The sequence below is a fragment of the Mesoplodon bidens genome, assembly GCF_964165515.1.
Source record: "Mesoplodon bidens genome assembly, chromosome: 14".
Classification (NCBI taxonomy): domain Eukaryota; kingdom Metazoa; phylum Chordata; class Mammalia; order Artiodactyla; family Ziphiidae; genus Mesoplodon; species Mesoplodon bidens.
In genome coordinates, this window is record NC_138170.1 from 40182226 (window position 1) to 40204171 (window position 21946).

The window sequence follows — 21946 nt, forward strand, 5'->3', positions numbered from 1 at the left end:
ATTCTCAAAGCTAGTGGAAGTAAAGCTGGGGTGTTTGGTAGACTACCCCTCCAATTGCAAAAGTGTATATGCTCATTTTCAAAGGGGCAAAGTGTGTTATTGGGCTGATACATAGGTATGGATGTGTGTAGGCTACGATAGTGATGATTTCAGGGGAATAGGAATATTCACCAGTCCTCCTCCAAAACCTCCCCTACCTTTACAGGGCTTAATAAATTTCTCTAGCAGGGAACAAAGCTTTTCCTTCCATGATGAAACATAAAGGCTGGATGGAATTGTTTCTAGGAAAGTAGATCAGAGTAGGCTGTGCTGTGGGGAGAAGCTGATTTACTGTGAAGCTAACGAGGCTTAAGTTTCAGGGCCCCTCAGCTATCCAGACCTGTACCAAGGTCCTGGGAGGACCCTAGCAATGAGTTTTCATTGGTTTTGTTGAATTTGCAACAGTAAGATATTTTTGTGTTCTGTTTTTATAAAAACATCCACCCCTCAAATTGTACAAGTTTCAGGGCCCACCAATCCTGGATTTCCACCAGTTGTGGGGTCACATTTATTTTAAAATCTTACTGCTGTAACACAGCAAAGGTTTATTCCTGGTTCTTGCTTCAGCAAGAAGCAGATCGCTTTGTTCCATATGGTCACTCAGGGATCCAGTTGAGGAAGGTTCTCGCCACCTTTTGACACTGCCATCTTAACATGGGTCTACCAGTGTTGTGTCAGGAAGGGGAGAAACATGGACAACTTATACCAGTTTAAAATACTTTCCTCAGAATTTATACTTAGTCATTTATCTTCATAACCCATTGACCAGAACTAGTAATGTGGATCAAACTTAGTGCCAAGGGAAGCTGTGAGAACTTTCTGTGTTCCCAGGATGAAGAGGATAACTGAAGGCAGTGAGCACTATTAATCTATACCCCCAAATACCCTGTGATTTTGTTTCACACCAAAGCGTACTTAAAGTGAATAGGTAAAGTGCAAGAGCATTAAGGTATTCATCTCCTAAAGAGTAGAATGGCAAGAACTCATCTTAATAATGCCAACCTCAGGAAAAAAAGTCAGATTTCAAGCACTAAAACTCAACTGGAGAGATTTAGCAATAAGAGGAAAGATTAAGAGACCAATTCCCAGTGTTACCAGGACTAGTCTATGCCCAGAAGGATTCCAAGGTATTTGGATGCACTAGTCCCACACGAAATACACATTTTTTTTGTAAAGAAGAAGCTCAAAATTCCTCAATGTTTTTCCCTTGTCTAAAGAACAACAGCCATGTAGCTGTCCAGTTTTTCCAGCACCAGTTATTAAAGAGGCTTTCTTTGTTCCATTGTATATTCTAGCTTCCTTTGTCATAGGTTAGGTGACAATAGGTGCGTGGGTTTATCTCTGGGGTTTCTATCCTGTTCCATTGATCCATATTTCTGTTTTTGTGCCAGTACCACACTGTCTTGATTACTGTAGCTTTGCAGTATAGTCTGAAGTCAGGGAGCTGATTCCTCCAGCTCCGTTTTTTTTTTGAAAAATGCCATTGTTAATTTGATAGGGATTGCATTTGGGTAGTATAGTCATTTCCACAATATTGATTCTTCCAGTCCAAGAACATGGTATATCTCTCCATCTGTTTGTGTCATCTTTGATTTCTTTCATCAGTGTTTTATAGTTTTCTGAGAACAGGTCTTTTGCCTCCTTAGGTAGGTTTATTCCTAGGTATTTTACTCTTTTTGTTGCAGCAGTAAATGTGATTGTTTCCTTAATTTCTCTTTCTGATCTTTTGTTGTTAGTGTATAGGAATGCAAGAGATTTCTGTGTATTAATTTTGTATCCAGCAACTTTACCAAATTCATTGATTAGCTCTAGTAATTTTCTGGTGGCATCTTTAGGATTCTCTATGTATAGTATCACATCATCTGCAAACAGTGACAGTTTTACTTCTTCTTTTCCAATTTGGATTCCTTTTATTTCTTTTTCTTCTCTGACTGCCACGGCTAGGACTTCCAACACTATGTTGAATAATAGTGGCAAGAGTAGGCACCCTGGTCTTGTTCCTGATTTTAGAGGAAACACTTTCAGTTTTTCATCATTGAGAATAATGTCTGCTGTGGGTTTGTCATATATGGACTTTATTATGTTGAGATAGGTTCCCTCTATGCACACTTTCTAGAGAGTGTTTATCATAAATGAGTGGTGAATTTTGTCAAAAGCTTTTTCTGCAACTCTTGAGATGACCGTATGGTTTTTATCCTTCAATTTGTTAATATGGTGTAAAAGAATGAAATTAGAACACTCCCTAACACCATACACAAAAATAAACTCAAAATGGATTAAAGACCTAAATGTAAGGCAGACACTATAAATCTCTTAGAGGAAAACATAGGCAGAACACTCTTAGACATAAATTGCAGCAAGATTTTTTTTTGATCCACCTTCTAGAGTAATGAGAATAAAACCAAAAATAAACGGGACTTAATGAAACGTAAAAGCTTTTGCACAGCAAAGGAAACCAGAAACAAGATGAAGAGACAACCCTCAGAATGGGAGAAAATATTTGCAAATGAAGCAACTGACAAAGGATTAATCTCTGAAATACACGAACAGCTCATGCAGCTCAATATCAAAAAAACAAAGAGCCCAATCCAAAAATGGACAGAAGACCTAAATAGACATTTCTCCAAATAAGATATACAGATTGCCAACAAACACATGAAAACATGCTCAACATCACTAATTATTAGAGAAATGCAAACCAAAACTGCAATTAGATTATCACCTCACACTGGTCAGAATGGCCATCATCACAAAATCTACAAACAATAAATGCTGGAGAGAGTGTGGAGAAAAGGGAACCCTTTTGAGCCATTGGTGAGAATGTACATTGATACAGCCACTATGGAGAACAGTATGGAGATTCCTTAAAAAACTAAAAATAGAACTACCGTGTGACCCAGCAACCCCACTACTGGGCATATATCCAGAGAAAACCATAATTCAAAAAGACACATGCACCCTAATGTTCACTGCAGTGCTATTTACAATAGCCAGGACATAGAAGCAACCTAAATGCCCATCGACAGAGGAAGGGATAAAGAACATGTGGTGCATATATACAATGGAATATTACTCAGCCATAAAAAGGAACTAAATTGGGTCATTTGTAGAGACTTAGATGGACCTATAGTCGGTCATACAGAATGAAGTACATCAGAAAAACAAATATCGTATATTAACGCATACATGTGGAACCTGAAAAAATTGGTATAGACTATCTTATTTACAAAGCAGAAATAGAGACACAGACGTAAAGAACAAACGTATGGACACCAAAGGGGAAAGTGGGGGTGGGATGAAGTGGGAGATTGGGATTGACATATATACACTGTTGACACTATGTATAAAATAGGTAACTAGAGAACCTACTGTATAGCACAGGGAACTCTACTCAATGCTCTATGGTGACCTAAATGGGAAGGAAATCCAAAAAAGAGGGTATAGCTGTTGACTTTGCTATACAGTAGAAACTAACACAACATTGTAAAGCAACTGTAGTCCAATAAAAGTTTTTAAAAATAAAATAAAATAACGAACAACAGCCAAACTCATTAGCATTCAAGGTCCTCCAAATTCCAACTTCTGTTTAGTTTTTCTGCCTCTTGTTCTTTCCACTCTACTTCCCAAAACCCCAGCCATATTGAACGACTCATCCTTCCTTGAGTAGATACACTACCTGCCTTTTGACTGCACAGTCTATCCTCGACATTAAATGCTCTCTCTTCTTTCTCTTATGCAACCAATGAACTCATTCTTCAAGTCGAAGTTCAAAAATCATACCCCATAGGAAGCAAGCCTCCCTTACAGGTCTTAGCTAAAAACAGGTTCTGCCATTTTGTTCCATTTCCCTTTGTGTTTATTTCAATTATATCATATTTCTCCTTGTTTATAGGCACAATCTCTTCCCTGTTAGACCGTCAACCTCATCCATGAGGAAGAACAGAGTTTTATCCCCAGCACTTGGTTCAGCCCCTGGCAGATCGTCAGAATTTAATAAATTATTGTTGCATGAATGAGTAAATGAATGACTAAGGAGGGAGCACAGGGACTAAAGGGAATCAGGATTTTCTAATGAGGCTAAGACACAGGTGACCCCAAAGTTAGAAAGGGGGCAAGAATGACTCCTATTTTGTGAGAGCAGATACTGCTTATTTAGGGACATGTGCCCACATGTCTATACAGGACCAAGTGTTATAATTTTCAAAGTGCTACTTAGTGCAGGTGTTTCCATAATTGGGATGAAATGAGAAAATTCTGCTCACTGGACCTAAAAGTCACCCTTCCGCCTGGGTAATGCAATGGTCCAAGCTTTAAAAGAGGTATGAATTGCCTCTCCCCAGAGGAACTAGGCAGAGAAGGATGTACTTCCTAACACAGCACAGTTACTGACCTTCCACTGTAGCAAATCTGCAAATGTCAAAGCAATGAATGTTTCTAAGAAGAAAGTTACTGTTTAAAAACAGATGTTTAAAATACAGGGCCTTGAGAGCTGCCCTCTCTCCAGACACACTTGCTAACAATTCTGAGAAGCACAGAATACAAACATATATCATTCCCCCTCTTTCCTTTCCAAGACCAAAGAAAGGATGTTGAATGAATCTTCACCTTTGTTTATGCAATTTAAGAACGGAAGAATTTGTTCCTAAGGTTAAGATGAATCCCAGGACAAGAGAAAGTTAAAAGGCACCATTACAGAATGTGTGTGTAATAACGCCATAGGTTTGTACAGTGCTTATGACTCTCCAAATCTTCTCATCGTTCTCATGGGATCCTTAACTAATCTTGGGATGTTCCAAGAATAGGTTGGATTAGACGCATTTGACAGATGGGGAAACCCATCACCAGCAAAGATATGACATTCCTAAATATTGGTAAAACATAGAGAGTTCTGTCAAGGCAACGGAGAAGAAGAAATAACTAGATTGTTAGTTCTATTTCGAGGGCATTACATCAACATATTTATTATCAAGGTACTTCTCTGGGCACATGGACAATGTGAGAGTGTCTCTGAATTACTTATTCAACGCACAACTTCGAATACCACCCACATTTTAGCATTGTGCTGGGGATGAAGCATAGAGAAATAAGTAATGACCTAGGTATGAGTGTGTTCACAGAAACAAATGAGAGATTATAAAACAATGGGGGAGTTGGATGATGCTGAGGTGATGGGGAATCATGGGAATACAAGTAAGGTCAAGTGGACATTCCTAAGGGAAGCAGGGAAGCCCTCCTGGTGGAACAAACACTTAAACGAAGGATGCAGAGAAATTAATCACGTGAATAGAGGAAGGTCAAATGAGGGGAAAGAGACCCGTGTACAAAGGCACAGCACAAGAAGTAAAACATCTGAGCAAATTCAACCATCTGGGTGGGTAGACCACAAAGCAAGAAATGTAGAGAAATGTTGGATGGCAAGAAACCCTGCAGTCCAGTTATCCACCTCAAGAAATAAGAGCTTCCTCCAGGGCCTATGGCAGGACTGATGACTGGTTTGGTTGAGAAGAAACATTTAGACATCTGTGAAATTGACCCTTCCCCTTCAAAAGTGTCAAAAACAGATTTTATAAATTGGGGCAAAGGCCTCAGGCCCAGCATCGGGCCACAGTGAGAAATCGCTGCTACAAATCAAGAAAAGTTCTCTTTTCTTGTCTGAGTGCACTTTGGCACAGGAAGCCGTCCATGCAAGGGGCCTGCCTCACAGTGGGACAAAGAAGGGGACATTTCTCCCCGCTCTGGAGCTCCCTGCCCCCATGGCAAAATGAACTCTCCCTTTGCTTGTGATATGGCTAATGTATTCCACTGAGGAGAAGGTCTTTTAATCCTGTAAGGAGAGAGAATCATAAAAAGGCAAGTACCCTCTGGGGAGGAAACAAGTGAATAAGGGGTAAGTAGCTAATAGCAGAGCCACTTCTGACAGCCATCTTTGCAAATGAAGAAGGGGTGGGAGCAGGAAGGCCAGTGACAGGGAGGGAACAGGGGGCTGGCGCCATCTACACTTGATAACAGAATCAGTCACACTGGACAGCAGAATCAGGACAGATACCTCAGGGCAGGAGTCAGCCAACTTCTTCTGTAAAGGGCTGGGTAATAAAGGTTTTAGGCTTTGCAGACCACCGGGTCTCTGTTAGAACCTGCTATAGTAACTCAAAAGCAACCACAGGGCTTCCCTGGTGGCGCAGTGGTTGGGAGTCCGCCTGTGGATTCGGGGGACGCGGGTTCGTGCCCCGGTCCGGAAGGATCCCACATGCCGCGGAGCGGCTGGGCCCGTGAGCCATGGCCGCTGGGCCTGCGCGTCCGGAGCCTGTGCTCCGCAACGGGAGAGGCCCGCGTACCGGAAAAAAAAAAAAAAAAAAAGAAAAAAAGGTAGGCAGCCAGGTACCCATAGGCCATAGTTTGCTGACCTCTGTCTTAGAACGATGGCTCTCAAAGTGTGGTCCCTGGACCAGCAGCATCAGCATAGCATCACCAGGGAACTTATTTAAAATTTACTTATTAAAAATGTAAATTCTCAGCCTCACCCCAGACCTTCTGAACCAGAAACTCAAGGTCAAGGGCACTGCAGTCAGTGTTTTACTGGCAGTGAAAGAATCAACCTCACTCCAAGTGGTGACTCTGGAGTTAGTAATTTGTTAAAGACAGGGTTTCAAACCACATGGTGTACATTTATGATCAAAAAGAAATCTTTACTGTTACAGAGTGTTCTTTTGTCTAAATAGAAGGTAGGTTGTGAGAGCATGTCTTGAAACACTCAAAAGACCCTCTGCAAGTTTCCTCATTCATCTGATAGCCAATTTTTATGACTTATCAGCTAAAACCAATATGGCAGCGATAAATCCTGCCTGGGTTTGAATTGATCATAGAAAGAATTCCAGAAAACACTAAAAGCAGCTCTGGTTACTGAGAAATTTGTAGATCACAGGCCTGGTTTCTTTAATGGAAAACCAGCATGGCTTTCTTCAGCAAATGTTGAACTGAGTATTAAAAAGGCATTAAGCTGCCTCCTTTGCCATGTCAAGTATGCATTCAAATTCAAGACAGCATTTAAAATATTAAAACATCTAGCAATTTTATTACTAGCTCATTTAAAATGGCGACCATGAAAAATTTAGTTTAAGCTACCCAATGATGGCTCGTGAGACACTTAAAAATACACACACAGATAACTGAACTTTTAAAGTAAGTTCCTTATTAACTTCTTTCCCCTCATCTATTACCATTGCTATTTTCCAGCTGTATAAACAGTCTGGAGAGTATGCCCTGAATGAATTCACCGTTCAGAAAACAACATAATTACAGCCATTCCAGCAAATCGAGTGCCAAAAAAGTTACAAATTAATTGAAGGTTAGCATTGAAAATTAAATCCTAGTCAGCTTGAAGTCATCTTTTAGGCTACTTTCTATAGAATTAAATAGAGAACTCACTCCACACCAGTTTGGCTGACAGAGTTTTAAAGTTCAGGTGGACAAATGGCCTTCCCCCCCGCTATCACTTTCTTGTGATCTGATATTGTTAATCCCAGGTGATGCCTGCCAATAGTACCTTAGAACCTGCTTATGATTTATGCGTGATGCAGGACCACTTCCTATTCTTCTATAAATACACTGGCATTAGAAAAATCACAATTTATCTTGCCCTGTTCTATATTGTTAATGACCACTGAGGACATTATCAAAGAAAACATTTTTCTCTTTTATTTTTATTATTTCATTTTTTCAAACATACAAACCATTTGCAAAAACAATACAAATAATCCCCCTATACCTTTCATCCAGATCCCCCAAATATTAATAGATTTACAATATTAACTAATGTTAACTGACGAAGTTCAACTATCAAAATCAGATAATTAACATTAAAATTCAAAACCCCTATCTAATGGACAGACCTTCTTCAGATTTCACCAGTTGTCCCTCTAATGCTCTTTTATTGGCCCAGGATCCAATCCAGGATCACTTGTGGTATTTATCTGTCATGTTTCCTTAATGTCCTTTGATCTGATCATCAATAAATGTTTAAATCCAACACATATTCATTGAGCACTTAAGCTGTGCCAAAATTGTGGCAAAGCTCTGAGGATTCAAAGATGCTTCTGGCCTTTGAAACACTTATGCTTAATCGTGAAAATCAAAATAAAATCAAAGGCCAGACATGGAAGAATGTACTGAAGTATTGCTTCTTTAGGAAAAAATAAATAAAACAACAGTTTAGATTTGAAAAAAAAAAAGATATCATTAATGAAGATGACCTCAACCCAAAAGGTTCTTGCTTACAAAAAAAATTATTGTTCATGGCTGAAAGCAACATTCAGAGAAGAGACATTGCATGTAACGGAGCTACTGGATTGTCTTCATGGTCAATGTTTGTATTCCTCACACCTAAACAAGGCTTGGCAAACAGAAGGGGCTCAGTAAAGGTCAAATGAAGTGGGGAGTTGGGGTCATCTCTGAAGCCTACCAGAGGATTTGGAACATGCAGGATAGCTCCAGGTGTCAGCCTGAAATCCCCTCTTGACAGTGAAGAAACTCATTCAAACTCCAAATTAAAGTTCAGAGGCTAATTACCATCTGAGAACCTTTTTCTTTTTGTACTGCTTTGAAACAGGATGTGCAGAAATGCACTGTTAAACACTTGGCAGAGAACCAGAGATTTGGGCTCAAGGATTTTTGGCATGCCTACTGATCTCTCCATTTACTTCATCTCTTTAATATCAAATTGTACCTCCATGGCTCATTCAATGCTGTGTTTTGTGAGCTTTCTAGAATCTTGAAGTTGAGAGAACATCAGCGGTTGCTAGGCCAGCACCTGAACGGATTCATATTCATAAGTTCTTTACAACATTTCTGACAAGAGGTGTGGCCCCTCTCCACTATTCTAGCCCTATCCAGCTTTAGGAGAGTCTTCCTGATAGTACTGCACAACTCCAGCATACTACACCTCTCACCTCCCACTCTATATTTAACAAGTATTGTCCTATGTTCTGCCTTCTATAGTCCCACACAGTAATTCTGGATATATATCAGTTCATCAATGCCTTTTAAAAATATGGGTTCTAAAATGAACCGTTCAAAATGCTCCGAGTCTGGCCTGACCAGCATGAGGGCACAGAGAATCTGTCATCTCACTGGCACTGATACTACTTAAATGTCCATGAATCACACAGCTTTTCTAGTAGTTGCATCACAGTGTTGATATATGGTGGGTTTTCAGAATCAGTTGAGTGTTGAGTCTTTACAAAGGGTGCTACTACTGTCTGGCTTCATTTTGTGTATCACATACTAAAGCAGAGAGACCTGGAGGTCCTATATGTATAAGTTTATATTTATCTATTTTGGATTCTACTTCATTATATTTGACCCATGGTTGCAACTGTTCGAGACCTTTTTGATCAGGAAGCAAATAAATGAGTTACCCTGCCTTTTCCTGTCATCCACCAATCAAACAAGAAGCCACCTATGCCATTACCAAAGTCATTATTCAAAATATGGGACAAAATAAGACCACTGGCAGAAGCACAAGCCTAGTTAATTCCCTAAAGACAACTTTGCCTCATTAGGTAGCACTCTTTGGCATGTGACTAAATGGCTGTAAATATATTCATCTATTATCCTACCCACATTTTACCACTTTTGTTCACAAAGATGACCATAGATTCTACCAAAAGTGTTGCTGAAACCTATGTTCACTAGGTCTTTCCCTGGTCTATCCCAAAATGAAAATGGCTTAGCGTGGCAAGACTTGGCAACAAGGCATGAAATGAAATGTAGGGTAAGTCGAGAATGTTTCACACGCTCTACTCAGAGATGAGTGAGAGCTGCATGATAGGAGCTGACTTCCACCATCACCAAAGACAACTTGTTTCTGACCCAGTTGCATTACCTATACCTGGAATGCAGCATCCACGTTCTCCCACTGATACTATTTTTATTCCTCTCTTTTTTTAACTTTTAACAGAATACAGTTTCACTGATTTCTTAGAACATTCTCTTGGCATTGTGCCTCCCTGTTTCATGCAATGTGTCTCTTCAAACATTGGTACACCTTTCCCTAACCAGAAACCAGTATCATGAAGTTTCACTCCACTAAGTCTGAGGAGTTATGTATGCCACCTTGGGTTAAAATCTCAAATTTGATTTAAAATTTTTTTCACACTCAACATAATCAATAACATCCTGGCCTCTATATGATGCCACATGCATTATTTCTCTTTTCCTGCCCAGGTATTTTCTTCTTCAGCATATTGAATATCTATTTTATGTTTCTTTTTTCTTTCTACCTTGCAACTTTTGTCCACTTTTATATTTCCTGGTGAAACCGAAGTTCGAATACAAACTGGTTACGGCGCAAAGGCACAGACTCTCTGGAAACAAAGGGCAACCATTTTTACAAGCCACCCAAAGGACAAGAATAAGAAATGCTTTTGTTAATTAGCATCATGAGGCTGAACTGAACCAAGGAACTTAGGTTAATTCTAATGAGCTATGAGCTAATATTGGTAAGATGCTTTTAGATTTTTAATTTAAAAGCACTTTGCCAATGAAAGTATAAGGGTTACAAATTTCCTGAGCCATCTGGTCCCCTACATAAAGTAATGATTTCAAAAAGTTTAGATGGATGAATGGAAAGATAGATAAATAGGGAATTTATTCCTCTGTCTACTATTCATAAAGAAAAGTTTCCATCTTCACAAAAGCCCATTTAATAAATAGATGTTATTCCACTCACAGTTCAGATTGTGGCAAGTGAAAAGTAAAAACAAATAGCATACACAAATATATAACCTACACTGTTAAAATATTTACAATAATAAGTTCTGAGGATCTAATATACAGCATAATGATTATAGTTAATAATATGGTATTATACACTTGCAAGTTGCTAAAAGAGTAGACCTTAAATGTTCTTACCACAAAAAAAATGGTAATTATGTGATGTGATGGAGGTGTTAGCTATGGTGGTGATCATTTTGCAATAAATAAGTGTATCAAATCAACATGTTGCGCATCTTTAACACAATGTCATATGTCAATCATATCTCAATAAAGCTGGAAGAAATATATATATCCACAAGGAGAGCTGAACTGGTCCCTTCATCACTAAGAGGCTACCTCTTAAAAAAATCCAAGAGCAAGAGTCATTGTAATAATGCCTTCTATTTATTTATTACTTATTATAGCCAATTCCTTTACATTCATTAACATATTTAATTTTCGGAGTAGTAAGATGAGGCAATTACTAATGTCAACTCCATTTTACAAAAGTGGAAACTGAGATTTACAGAGGTTAAACCTTCTCTGATGTTTCAATTATCATGCCTGTGATCCAGGATTGGTACCCAGCAGCTCTGTTCCACGTTTCCCTCTCTAGACCTGTTCCACAGCATAGAGGTTGGTGGGAATTGTGGTAAAACTTGGGCAATCAACATAAAAGGTATGCAAAATATATTCATTGTTTGTGCTATATCAGCCTAGTTAACCCTCTCAACCTTCCTACGTGATAATATTATCACCCTCACTTTGCAGACAAGGGGGAGAGCAATCAGTAAGAGATGGGTACACGTTCTGAGACTGAGGACACTACATATTGTCAGGGTGATTGTCATCATCGCAGTACATAATATTTTTACTTGCTTACTATATTTAAGTGAAAAAATTAGTAACCCTGGTTCTCTGTGAAAGAAGTGATTAAACATTTATCACATAATATCCAATCCCTCTACTCTCTGTGTTCCTCTTTGTACAGGAAAGAATGTTGGAGCATGTGGTTTTCCAGCTACTCTCAAGTGAATTATTTTAAAGGTAATAATAAGAAGAGATTACCCCAATCTCTTACGACAGCCAAAAAGTCCATGGAGATCACTGAAAGAAAATCCATCCCTAAGGGTATTTTACAGCAAAAAGAAAAGGAGACAAAGGATATTCCCCATCTTTAAGCAAATTCTCTGATTTGACATGATTACTTCAGTTTTCTCTAAAGGAGTATTTTCTGACCTCCTCTGTCATCTTTTGAGACCCTATTAGCTAAGACATTCTCTGAAAGATCTGAGAGGTATCACTCTCCCTAACCAGCACCCCTTCCCTTGTTTAGGAAAGAAATATCGGTGAAGTGACAGTAATTCAGCTCCCCAAATGACTTTGCTTCCTACTGACTGGCCTCAGTGGTGGGGAAAGCAACATCATCTCTCACCTCAGATGCTTTCTTTAATGTAGCATTGGCTCTGCCTTTGGCCTTTGGTAGTTTGAGCACAGAGCCTCAGAGGCTGAGGCTTGAGGTGGTAAAAACACACTCCACAAAGGACTGGCCCTTTCTGAACCATCACTCATCCTTCCCCAGCATGGTCCCTGTTTTTTTCTAAAACATGAAGGATGTGTAAAGGACACATAAAACTTTAGTCAATAGGTCCATTATTATGATTGGCTGAAAACCATAAAATGCATCCATCAAGCCATTGTGTTGCATCTTGTGTTAAATTATGGTGATAAATAGTCCTTTATCTGTGACGTCACCTACTAATCTATTCCAAAAACTATTCACCACCGGCATTATGCATCATTCATGTTCCTGCCAGCTTGCTGAAAAAAAATCCTCTACATGATAAAGCCACACACAAGATTGAGCTCGACTCTGCCGACGCAAATATTGTCTGTTATTTTCATGTCATACTGTGAAACAATTGCTTCTTCAGTTCCCAAAGTTATCTCAAGTGTGCAGTAATGTCCTCAGCTCTCAGCTCTGGGCATTATAACTCATGTACTTTTAATTGTTTATAATTTACATCAGAACTGGACCGAGTCCATTTGCACTCATGCTGCTTTATAACTACTAGATGACATATTTTTGCCACCTTGCTCTGAGTCGAATTTAATCTTACTGAAAAGCCTTTAACATAGAAATTTGGTGTGGAATGGCTTAATATTCTCAGGAGCTATGTAAAAGGCTGTGTGCAGTTGCTAGCAGTAGGACTGGGACTTGGATCTGATTTTATACAAAATGTTCTCATAAAATTAGACATTGTTTTTAGTTCTCAGAAAGTACTATTTATTAAAATGAAATCAAAAGAGGAAAGTGAGTATATTTTAAATTCCAATTTCAAGTGTAATAATCTGTTTAAAAACATACACATAATAGTGTTATGTAACTTTCTCTACATCACCTTAATGGTGTAATATTAGATGGTCTTCTTCTTAGAAGAGAGAAAAAAAACACCTACCTAATTTTCTCGACCTACTCAAATAAGAGGAGATGGAATACAGAATGAAGCAAACCACTCACTGGAATTTCACTCAAAAGATGGATCCTAATATGTTTAATTTACTTTTAGCTTTAACTCAGAGAATCTGGGGCATTGTTTCTTGCTGAACAACGCAATGGAGGTGTCACAGCTTCTCTTTATATTTTAAAACACATATGAGATGACTGGATCACAAAGAATAAACAAATATAAATGGGTTACACCCATATCCATCTGCTATGCTTATTTACGTATTTTTAAAATTGCTTTCTTGACGGATGCACAGAAAAGATTCACTAATATGTTAACTGGGGAGAGAAATACAACCAGATTTTCTTCCCTTCACTATTCTTAAATGCCCAATAGAACTGGTAGCAAAATATCATTTCCCTGAAAGTTGCTATGTAGTGCAGATTCTATCCAGTTAGTCATGGAAGACAATAAAAAGTCAAATCACTTTAAAAACAGTGGCCCCCTTCCCTCCAATGGGAGTGGACCTCCTCCCAATTATCATCACTTGGAGAATCCAAAGGAGACACATATTGCATGAAAAAGAGACATTCTAAAAACTGAACAATCTTCAGCCAGGCTTGATGGAAGTTTGGCTTCAACTCAATGTTCAAAGTAAAATACGTTCCGTCTTCTCCACTCTGATGTTTGCACTCACGTGTGGTGTCTGCAGAAAGAGAAGTGGCTCTTGCCTTCTAACTGTAGTAGAACGGGCCTCATTCAGGGCCACTGTTCCAGTTTTCTTTCTTTCTTTCTTTATAAATTTTCTCCCTTCTAGCTCTTTCTCCTATTCCTAAAACTATTCTTATTATTGAGAAGAATCATATGTTAAGCACATCTAAACATCGAAGTTAGCCTATCCTCACTGCTGAAACCACACACGTGCGCACACACACACACACACCCTGTTCTTTCTCACTCTCACCTCACACCCATATTCTGACAAATCCCTGAATCCTCACCATTGTATAGTAACTGCTGTTCTTGCCACCTTTTTGCTTCCTGGTGGGTCTGTAATTGTCATCTCATCCCTGGAGCAACATCAGGATCACTCAATAAATTGTCAGGGGATATCTGAAGAACAGAACAGCTTGAGTTCTAGAAGCCAAGTGCCTTATGGCCTCCAGCCCAGAAAAAGGAAGCAATGAGGATGAACAAACCTCATCCCATTCCACTCCTCTAACCCATTAATGTGAATTAAGCAAATGAATTTCATTCCCCATTTCTACTCAGAGAGAGCAAACAACAACGTGAAGAAGATTAAAGAATTAAATAAAACCATCCCTGCCACGTCTTTTTATGTAGAAGGAAACTGGGAAAAAGATATCCAACCCCTGGTTTTGAAAAAGTTCATTTCAGCCCTTCCTCAAGTACGTACAATTTGCCTTTTTTTTGTTATATCATGACTTCCCCATACAGAAATAATGCTATAACAGGGATTCTTCTGTTATGGGCTCCTTATTTGAAATAATGTTTAGGTGTTGTATTCTCAAGCTTCTGACTCTAAGATTCCAATGTGCATTATCTTTTAGAATCCTGTTGGAAGTATGTTATCTCTTTCACTAGGAAAAAGCCTAAGTGGTGACTAATCTACATGTCAAGATAGCCTCAGAACAGCCACCTCTGATTATGCTTATGGGGGATGAGCAAGATCATAGGGAATTTCTGAACTCATACAAAGTGTATTTCTGTTAGAAGATCATTACATCAATCAACACAAGAAGATTGGGGAGGGGACGCAAGATCAAGAAGTACTGGTTCAGTGCCTACTCTGTGATTTAGCCATTAAAAGTTGTCAAACTGTGCAAACTGTATCTTGCTAGCCCCATTTTGCAGACAAGAAAATAGATATTCATAGAAGTTAAGAAAATGAACAAAGTCATACAATTTGACTCCAAAATCCATGTTTTTTCTCAATCTTGTCAAGCTGCTTTTCAGATAGGATAAATCCTTAAATTAAGGCAGTATTGCTGGGAATGGAGAGGAGGGAATGAAAGTAACAGTGCAGTGAAAATGAAAAGAAAAAACTGAACACATTAATCTATGTATGATGTCAATGCAAATACACAATTGCACCTTTACTTTAGTGATAAGTCAACAAGCATTTATTAAAGATGGTTTTGTACCAGGCACCAGACCTGCGCTGGAGTCACAAAAATGTAGAATATCTTGGCCTTGGAGGGGCTTATAACCTAATGAGGAGGACACCTAACAGGATCATTTCTAGGTTATGAATGAAGTTTGCAATGCAAGTTTCCTAAAAAAAGAGGGCACCAAAGCTGAGTTTTAAAAGATAATTAGGTCACAAAGAGACAGGGGAAGCAAAGGCATGTCACATAGAGGGAAGAGCAGCTAAGGTGGAATTGTAAGACTCCACAGCCACGCACTGGCCATTCCCTCCACTATTAAAATGTAGCAATAAATAAATAACTGAATACAAATGTGAACAGACAAAATCCAAAAGGCATAGCCGCCCTCAAATACAAATTAGATATTTCTGTGGCCTAAAAGCAAACAAGTAATATCAATCTTTCAGGCCTCATCCAGAAGCTGTGGGTCTGGGTGCTCTTGGGCTACGGATGCCAGCAGAGGAGTCCAGGAATTCCTACTTCTGTGAGTAAACAGAGATTAAGAATGCCTCATACAAGACTGATGATTAGAGCCAGGCTTGAAACCAGGGGCCTGCCAATGAAAAAGGCCACAACCAGCTGCTGGATTGCAGGAAAGCTCAGTAGACAGCATCCCTTTTCCTCTTCAAGTTCAGAACCAACTGAGAGACAGAGAGAGAAAGACAGGAAGAAGAGTCAGGAAGATAAAGATCAAAATGTATGCTTTATTACAGATAAAAGCTAAACTGGTGTAGCTTAGTCACATAGCCAGTTGGACTTGGTAACAGCCCCCTGAATTAGACAGATTTACCCACCCAATGACAGACAGTAATGCAAAACCACTGGCTCCTCTGCAAAGGCAGAGTAGAGATTATATCTTGGCACAAAGGGCAGGTGAAAATTCTCTCATCCCTGTGTGCAGGCAGTTCTCCCAAAATGCCCAGAAGAGCCTAAAGTACATATACTCATTCCATCTCAAAAACTCTCTAAGCAAATAAGTTACCCCTCTCCTGGGGAGGGAGGTGAATGATAGGATGGGGAAGCAGCCAGCAGTATTACTTGAGTGGAATTCCCTGTCACAGTCCTCTTTTCCCAACGGTATGCTCTATCTAGGGCTATTATTTACATAAAATTTGGTACCTAAGAGGCTGGAAGCGGCAGACACAGCCTCACAACCCTAACTGACTCAGTGGCAGCATCTGTTTTCATCCTTATTTTCATCGTGAGGTGCCAGATCACCCACCAAACATCTAGTTGTGAACATACAGTTGTGACAGAGGCAACCTCAAAGGCTTAACTAAGGAGAGATGAGTACAGAGGGACAGAAAGAAAATATAACAAATCCTACTCAAGACCAGCCTGGAAACTCCAATTCCAGAATGTATGAGAGAAAACAACCTACAAGAGCAAACCAGTAAATTCAATAATTGGAATAACACACCCTGGAGAAAGTGAAAATAATTGAACAATTGGTAAGTAGGTTTAAAATAATTATATTTAATATCCTCAAAGTAATGAAGATATAAATAACAATCAAAACAGCTAACAAGGGAGTAGGACATTTTTAAAAGACAGATTAAATATAAATGAGAGTGGGTAGTCTCTTTGAAAAGAGCCTTAACTAGAATTTTAGAAATGTGAAACACAGTATTTGAAATAAATGAAAAACAATCAATTGGATAAGCTCTAGACAAATACTAGCTGCAGAAAGAATTGGTGAAATGGAAAATATAATTGAGACATCAACCAGTAAAGCAGCACATAAAGATAAAAACTGGCAAGGGCAGCTCTGAGACATAGAGGATTGAGGTTCTTCACTACATAGTCATGGACATCCAAACAGAACAGCACTGAGGGAGTGGGAGGCAAGCAATACTGGGAAAGATGATAGCTGAGGATTTTCCCAAATTGAATAAAGACTGCGTCTTCTCGAACTGAAAGTGCACATCAAGTGCCAAGCGAAAAACAGAAAACTAAATCTGTACTGAGGAACATCACAATGTCACCAAGGAGAGAGCCAGCATGATGATACGGTGAACTCAGGATTATAGTGGTCATGGAGCATAAAGAGTAAGGCACTGATCAACAAGATATGAAAGCAGGACCAGGGATCCTATCAATGGAGAGTTACAATAAGTAGTATGTGCTCTATCCCATGTATAAGGGGAAGCCAAGAAAACCATGCTGAGAGAGGCAACTCTGGAAGAAATGACATGAATTGTGCTGGAAAATGGATGCTAAGGCCTGGACCAGCACAATAAGAGGGAGAATAGAGAGGTCAGCATGATTTGGATTTTACAACAGGATTTCACAAGTTATTGCACGTGGGCAGAGAGGGAGGGAAATGGATAACTTAAGAATTACCCTCAGGCTTCCAGCCAGGATGATACCATTGGAGAGAGTGAATACAGAAGACAGAACAGGCTTAAGGGAGATGACTAGCTCAATGTTATGTATGTGTAATGTGGGAAAGCTGGCGAGAAATTATTGACAAAAATTAGCCAGCTATTTTATTTTGAAAAGTAGAGGAGAGTTCTTGACTAGAATAAAGACTTGGCCATATCAACATAAAGATCTTTTCATCAGTTTCTACAAAGGACTTCAACATCCTAAATTTACCAAGAGCATCTTCTTATCAGTGGCAGCTCAGTGGCTAGACTGAGAGCTATTTCCAGGAGAGGCAGGGGTAATGCATTGACAAAGTAGACTGTGTAAGTGACAGAAAATGCAGACAATACAAGAAAAGAAAATTGATGACAGTGGAAAACAGCAACAGAACTAGGCAATGAGCAGAGCAATTCTGGTATCAAACAGCACATAGGCAAAAGGCTAGGAAACCAAGGTATCACGCTGCAAAAAGCCATCAGGGCTGAAGTGAAAATGGCAATAGAGAAACAGAGGGTGTGAAGAAAGCTGAAAGGATATGGTTATAAAAATTAGAAAAGCAGGAAAAAACAATTGCCTACACATGAGGAAGGCAATTGGAAACACCTGGTCAAGGTGAACTTTGCTTTGGCAGGAGAACAGCAATAGTTTTTGATAAAAAAAATTATTGAAGATAGGTTCCTACATTACTTTCAACCATGACCTAAACCCCTTACTGAGTGAGCACCAGATACTCTATGCAGTCTTGCAAATAAGAACTACACTTGCCCACACAATGGAAGTGTATTGCTATTGATTTTGCTCCACTATGACAATATGTGAATGAATTATGAAATGAAAGTTAGGATTTTTGAAAGCTAACCAGAATGAGTCTTTACTTTCCCAGGATGAATGGCTAAGTGGCTCTTTTCAAGACTTGGATCATGGTTTCTAAATGAAAGAATGAATATCAAGAGCTTAGAGTGTTAACTCAAGCTAAGACTTTGAGGAGACCTTTGGAAATATTAAAAAAGATAGATTAGTGAAACAGTGAGGCAGAGATTAAGTGAACATGTTTTCAGATCTGTCATGTGGCATTACATCTGCCAGGTTATTTATTTTTCAGTGCCTACCCTATGATGAATCAAAATCACCTTTAGGAGAATCCTTACTGAATAACATTGAAAAAAGTCAGAGATATTGGTCACCAATGTGATTTAATGCTTTAGGTAATAAATATATTTTTAATATTTCTTCAGAATTATAATTGCATAATTACTACCTGAGTTATTTTTATGGAGATTCCTTATTAATATTTTTTAGTATATGAGATTCTTAGTGTATACAGAAAGTTATGTTCCCTTTTGTGCTTATTTCAGAATTTAGAGCTAAGATAGAGACATAGAACTCTCAGAATATATCTTTTGCCTAAAATAATCCCTGAGGTGGAGAGGAGAAACGTACTATCTTCATTTAGATTGGAGAAAAAGCGAACTGTTTCAAATAAGGCACAGATTTCAGAGTGTCATGAATGTTGTGCAGATTGTGCAATGCACACCTCTAGGGGGCACAATTCACATGGAGGTCTTTCGAATGGTGCCTCCTGAGTACTACATGCACATCCTGTACAAGTGCATCCAGTGGCCCTAGGTTTTCCCCTCTTCCGTTACACCATCTTTTAGATGGCTAAGGATTTATATGAGGAAAGTTTGGTACAACCCTAAGTTTGGGAGTAAACATAGAGGGATTGGAAAAAATCCATTTTAATGGCATGAAGGCTTTAATTGAAAAGTCAGATGGACCTGGGGTTGTCTTAATTCTGTTACTTATTAGCTCTGTGAATTTCAGCATATTATTTTAATTCTTTGAGGCTATTTCCTCATCTGTAAAGTAGGGATAATAATCTCTTCTTAACAGGATTCTTGGGAGGGTAAAATGTGATTATGTAGCAGTTTTCACAGTTCTTTTCTCGGAGTAGAATATTAGTCCGTCATCCTCCTCCTCATCATCATTATCTATAGAGCACTATATGAGTAACTCAGCAACCTTCCTATCTCCATTTCCATTCCTTTCATTCATTCATTCAACAAATTTGTTGTGATATTCTGTTAGAAGCAAGCCACTTGCAATAGAAAGTATAAAGATTAATTAGACAGACCCATACCTATATGGATAGTCCCTCTAATAGGAGCAATCAGACATCATAACTCTATATAGAGTTGAAAGTCCCCATTGTAACTGAATGCCTGGAGCTGGGAAGGAATAAATCGCTTTTGACTGGGATTGACTTAATACAAGGATTTAACTTAAACTGGACTTTGAAAGATGGATAAAGTTTTAACATTGAAGACTAGAAAAAGAAGCAAGCATTCTATGCATAGGAAAGAGATACAAGATATAAAAAGAGTTCACTAACATTTCTCCAGGCTTTAGAATAATAACATTCTGTCATATATTCAGACCCTAAAATGTCTAACCCAAAGGTTTTTAAATATGTCCTGCTTCCATGTGTACTACCAGTGAGTCCTTTATGGCTGACACAGATTTCATGGGACCACGGTTTGGTAGGTTTCATTACATAGCTGTTGAGGGGTTTAGAGAGTACCATGGCACCACATAGCCCAGATACTTCCCAGCTCTGCCATGTAATAGCAGTGCAATCTCAGCAGAGTCACTTGTTGTATCTGAAACTTAGCGTCTTCATTTACAGAATGAAGATGATGACATCATCTAACTACAAAATGAGATATCTAGAGAGCTTTAGTACAATGCTGGCTCTCGCTATGCTATGTGCTCAGTAAAAGGTAGCCATTGTTATTTTATTTCTTCAAAACTTGAATTATAGGAACCGCATATAAAATCCCTAAATGTCAATGCTTATAGTCTTGAAATTTATGTTGTAGACATTTTCAATTCTCTTTTTTAAAAGTCTGTTTTTTTTTTCCTTTGAGTCTCCCTCCACACAGCAGATAAGGTACTATGTTTTCATAGTTATCACATCATATGGCCTGTGTTGAATTAACTATTCAATGCATTGTTTTTCTAGAACTGTATTCACTCTCCCTCTTGTGTGACCTGCTAGATATCAGGATAGTTTGTGACGAAGATAATTTTGGCCTCTCTCTCGTGCTCAGGTCCTTACCTTGGTCACGCCCTCACTCTGCCAGCCTTCTTTGTACAGACTCAAATGTAAAGGCATGTTAAGAAGCAAGAGAGAATGGAGTGTGAGCGTCAAAAATCATTTTTGCTCTAATAAATACAATGCCTTAATAATATTCAATTTTGAGTACAAACACAGAAATATATCTGAACGGTAAATGGATTTTTTATTTTTCATTACCTCTTTTGACTAAGCATGAAATTCTGTCTTCGGGAAAAAAAGAAAGCCTCTACTAGAAAGAACAGGCGCAGCTGAGTTCTGTGAAAGGTAACATGGAAACAAATGGGCTGACATCAATGACTGGCATTTGAGTGGGTGGAAAACTAAGCCCCCCAAAAGTTGATGTATGATACAGTCCAATTGGGTAAAGCAGAGCTTGGTGAGGGGTGAAAAGTTGAATGGAATTGCATAAAATGAAGCAGAACATCACAGAGAAAGTTAATTTCCCTTCAAATTTGCTGCTCCAGGTTTGATACCCCCAAAGCATTTCCACATCACCCCAAATAGCGATATCCACTCTTCATTTGGCAGTACCTAATATTCATATCTTAAATGACTATAAAATGAGATATTTTTCTTCAACTGCAGAAAAGGATTTCCTACCTTCATAATACTTTGAATTATAGCACTTGAAAGAAAAAAAAAGACAAAAAAGAAAGGAAGTTAAATCTATTTTTAATTAATGTAGCCCAACAAAAAGGAAAATTTAGAAATCAAAAATGATCATTTATCTGTATCCATATCAACCAAATACTATTTTCTTATCATTACTATGATAAAAAAATAGCATTTATATTTCTTCTAATAGTTGTGCTCTAGATAGCACAGAACTAGAAGTCAGGAATCTTGGGGATGAGTTCTTACTTAAGTTACTAACTATCTGTGCTACTAGGAATAAATCACACAATCTCACTGGGTCATCTTTCTGTCAAAATGAGGTAGCTGAATTGGACAACTGCTACATGTTCTAGAAATCTAACATCTAATGGTGATCTCTTCTGTGTGGATTTATTTCATCTGCCCCTACCCCCTCT